The sequence below is a fragment of the Schistocerca gregaria genome, chromosome 10 (assembly GCF_023897955.1).
Source record: "Schistocerca gregaria isolate iqSchGreg1 chromosome 10, iqSchGreg1.2, whole genome shotgun sequence".
In the NCBI taxonomy this organism is placed as follows: Eukaryota; Metazoa; Arthropoda; class Insecta; order Orthoptera; family Acrididae; genus Schistocerca; species Schistocerca gregaria.
Window position 1 is genome coordinate 28,743,998 of NC_064929.1, and position 4,430 is coordinate 28,748,427.

The 4,430-nt window shown below is 48.5% G+C and overlaps 1 non-coding gene across 1 annotated transcript; it reads left to right on the forward strand.

Moving 5' to 3' along the window:
* Positions 1-395: 395 nt before the first annotated feature.
* Positions 396-468, forward strand: Trnar-ucg (transfer RNA arginine (anticodon UCG)). Its single transcript has one exon. It is a non-coding gene; the product is annotated as a tRNA-Arg (tRNA).
* Positions 469-4,430: the final 3,962 nt, after the last annotated feature.

The following is a 4,430-nucleotide window of genomic DNA, read 5'->3' on the forward strand; positions in this document are numbered from 1 at the left end:
TGGCGCAGATAAAGCATTTGCCAAAGCGGTACGGCATAAGGTGGGACGAGGCAGTCAGAATTACATTTTATAGATTTTTTCTCACAAATCTCTGAGCCTCTCGCGGTCGTCCTCGTCGTCGTCGTCGTCATCGTCGTCGCGGCCGCCGCTTCTGCAGTAGTAGCAAATTGCCATCGTAGCAAATGCGGCGAGGGACACCCTGCCATCGATTCCGAATGCTCAAAGTGTGTGGTCTTGTTTTCCTGTCTATGTTTGGTCGGTCTCGTAAGATGTTGAATGTAACGAATGGGTGGGAAAGAGTAAGGGGCAACGGCTGTGTGGAACGAAAACACAATTCCTCAGGGGGTGTGAGCGTTTCGAGATGAGTCGTATATAAGTTATAGTTGGTCGTCAGTGACCGTGTGGCCTAATGGATAAGGTGTCGGACTTCGGATCCGAAGATTGCAGGTTCGAATCCTGTCACGGTCGTGTTTTTCCAGTTCTGAAAAAGAAACATACCGTTTTAATGTAGCAATTGAGCAGTACGAAACCGTCTGAATGTTGCTGTTGACCATTTTGTGCTTGCAGATGGTGTTGAGCTTGAAACACACACAACAAGACCGGCGTTAACTAGCGAAATGGTCGGCAGAGAGCTCTCACCGCAAGTTTTGACTGGCACTGGCACATCTAAAACAACGTCGGAAAGTAACTCGTTCGGCTTTTGAGTCACATCAAGTATGTGTGTTAATTTTGACGCCGGTAGCTCTGCAGATTGTCATGCAATTCCTTTACCTCTCAGAAATGATTATGAAATAAAAGTGAAGTACGTGACGAGTGTGACGTTAGGAAAACATTAGGCAGCATGGAGAGATTCTGTATGGGACCAACCAACTGTGTGATCTGCTACCCAGCAGGTATCCAACGAGGCAGCACGGCTTGCTCAGTCGGTAGAGCATGAGACTCTTGATCACAGGGTCGTGGGTTCGAGCCCTACGCTGGGTGGAACGGAATTTTTTTCCGCTGCAGATTTAAATTACCGATTTTCTGATTAACGTGATGTAATGGAAATAGCAACTTTAAAATTTGCCTACGTCTCCATCAGTCGCAAGAAAACTGTATTTGAAGGTGAAGGTGATTTTGTAGACATGTGTGAAAGTCATGTTCTGAAGTGCAAGTGGTTTTGTTTGGAGAGAACATCGGCTACGTGTCAGATGTGTAGCCAAGCAGTAATGGGTCGCCATAGCTGCAAATATTTGTCGAAAATATTAAGTGTTGTCAGCTGAAGTCTGATGATTCAGACGACCGTACGGACGAATTACGCAAAAGTTCCGCTAGGCCGCGCCTCTTTAGCTCAGTGGCACAGTTCCGCTTCCGACGCCGTGCCGTGTGGATGTGCCTAGTCTTCCGCTCCGCCGTGGCGTTACGTTTAGTGGGATATCGTTTGTTTACGTGTAGTGTTGTACCTTTAGTGAGTTTTTCTCCGTCGTTGTTTCGTTCCTTGTGTTACTTTCTGTGTGTATTTCAGTGTTTTTTGTGTAGCGGTTTAGACCGCGTAGTTTTTGAAAATGTCGTCTCAGGTTATTCCTCGTCAATCTACAGTTCGTTTTGCTTTCGACAAGTCCATCCGCCATGTGCAACCTAGTTCCCTTGAGATTCATGTTTGGTTAGTAGATATCTTTGGCATTCATTCCGATCAGGTGCACACTGCTTATTTTGATACTGAACTCTACGTTTTCTTTGTTAAATTTATGGACCCCCTTCAGGTCGATAAAATTATTTCCAAATTTGGTCATCAGGTTCTCTTTCGGCATCGGGATGATTCTGTCAGTACCGTACTGCTTTCAAATGCTTCCATTACGTACACCAGTGTTCGTGTTTACAACCTTCCGCCGGAGGTGGATAATGTGTATCTTAAGGAGGGTTTACTCAAGTATGGTGATGTTAAGAGTATTCGCCTTGAACGCTGGTCCAGCCAACATCGCCTGCAGTGTTACAGTGGTATTAATTCCATCGAAATGCACGTGGAGCAGAATATTCCCTCGCACCTGCAGATCGGTGGATTTCGTGTCCATGTAACATATAGTGGTCATGTTGGCACCTGTTTTTTGTGCAATGAGAGCGGCCACGTGAGTACCAACTGTCCGCGGAGGGTTTTTGTGTTAAAAATTTCTCTCGAACAGCGTCGCAAGTTAACGGTCGCTGACCTCGTTGCGGTGGTTCTGCTCTTGGTGTCGAACAGTCCAGTGGTAGTAGCGCCCCGCCGCAGGTTTTGCACGCCCCTGACACAGAATTTGCTCCTTTGCGTGCCAATTCTGATGTTGTTCCGTCTGTTCCTCAGGTGGGTGTGCCGCTTTTGAATAATAAACGGCGTCGCGCACAAGATGGAAATAGTACGGATGAGGATCTCCCCAAGATGCCCCAATCCGAGAGACCGACATCCTCCGAGCCACAGAGTAGTGTAGATGCTCCCTGTTCCCCTGAAGTAGCTGTTCCGGTAGCGGCTGCTGACACCCCTCCGGCTTCCGACGCGGCTTCTCTCGAGTCGGCTCGTTGGTCGGGCCTGTTGGCGCCGCCTTCCGAACCGACTTCGTTGTCACAACAAGTTGAGTCGCAACAACTTCCTGCTTCGCTGCCCCACAACTCTGCCAGCGGAGCTGCTCCGCTTCCATCCAACTTTGCAGCTTCAGACCTTCCTGCTTACGTTTCGCCTCCGTGTAGTCCATGTTTGCCGGAAGCTAGTATTGGTGTAGACAAGGCCGTTTCGTCGGATGTTTCCCCCGCGACCCGGGACCCTGACTGTGGACCGGCGCGGGTGGTGTCGGATACAGAACTTGACCCTCCTACGTCACCGGCGGCTGCCGCTTCCTTGCCCGTCAGCCGACGCAAGTTGCGCGTTCAGCCGAACGTCAATGCTGTTCGTAAAAAACCGAAACGTAAGGGATCCGCGGAAGGGGGTAGCAGTCCTCTTCCCTCGGATGCCTCCGTCTCCCCTGCTATGGACTGTGATGTTGATGCGTCGGTGTAGGTGATTTCTTCTCTCGCTTTTCTCTCCATGGTTCAAGCATACACCTTTCTTACCTTAAATATTGACCGTATTGAGTCCTACGTTTGCATTGCCTCTTTGCGGCAGTTTCTCTACGACTCCTGTGCGGACGTAGTATTTTTGCAGGAAGTATTGTTTTCTGATCTCTCTCTCCCTGGATTTCAAACTGTTTTTAATGTCGCACCGGAAAATTCGACAGGAACTGCTCTTTTCTTTCGAGAAGGTATTCCTGTTACTGACATTGAATTCCTTGACTCTGGCCGTGGGATTGGTTGTCGTCTTTTTGATCTCTGCCTAGTTGTTTTGTATGCCCCCTCTGGTTCGGGTCGCACTGTGGCTCGATCGCGCTTTTATAGGGAAGAGCTTATTTATCTTTTGCGCAGGAGCCCTCGGAGTCTCCTGCTCGGAGGCGATTTTAATTGTGTTTTACGCCCCGAAGACCAATCCCCCAATTTTAATTATTGCCGAGATTTACATGACTTGGTTCGTACGATGCACCTGCGTGATGTTTGGGAACACAAATATCCCACCCTGGTGAAATTTACGTTTTTTACCGCATCCTCATGCAGTAGACTCGACAGATTCTACTTCTCTGATTTTTTATGTGATAACATTCCTTCAGTCGATGTTATTCCTACTAGTTTTTCTGACCATTGTGCTTTTACTGCAACTGTAAATCTTAGTCACAAACCTGCAAAACTTTATCGTTCCCAGTGGATGTTAAATGTTTCCCACCTTGCCGACAGTGCCATTGATGAAGTTGTAAGTGCCGTGTGGGAGCGATGTCTTCGCTCTATCCCGCGTTACCCCTCCTTGCTCGTTTGGTGGACTGCGTTTGCCAAGCCCAAGATTCGTCAGACTTAGATTTTTTACTGTGCCGCAAGGGCGCGTGATTTTAAGAAGACGTATGAATTTTACTACTCTGTCCTGCGTGAACTGTATGACGCGGCGGGTCCTTCTCCTCTGCGGATCCATGATGTTCGTCGTATTAAAGCAAAGCTCTTGACCCTCAAACGACGACAGTTGGATGGTCTGCGAGTAAAGTCGAAACCTCACTCTCTTGTTGAAGGTGAACTGACTTCTTTGTACCACCTGCTGCGGCATCAGACTCGACGTCGTCGCACCTTCATCTCTTCTCTTATGGTGGATGATGGACGACAGCTTATTGCACAGGAGGATATGACTCGTGCTCTTCATCAGTATTACGCTAGTCTCTATTCTGCCGATGATTCTGGTGCGTCACTTTCTGATGATGTCCTTGAGGATCTTCCTGCGACGATCACGCCTGACGCGAACGGCGACTTTCTCCGGGAGTTCCAGGTAGATGATGTTTTCGGTTTTATTGCTCGCTCTCCGTCCGGTAAATCGCCGGGTCCAGACGGCCTGCCTAAAGAATTTTATCTCCGTT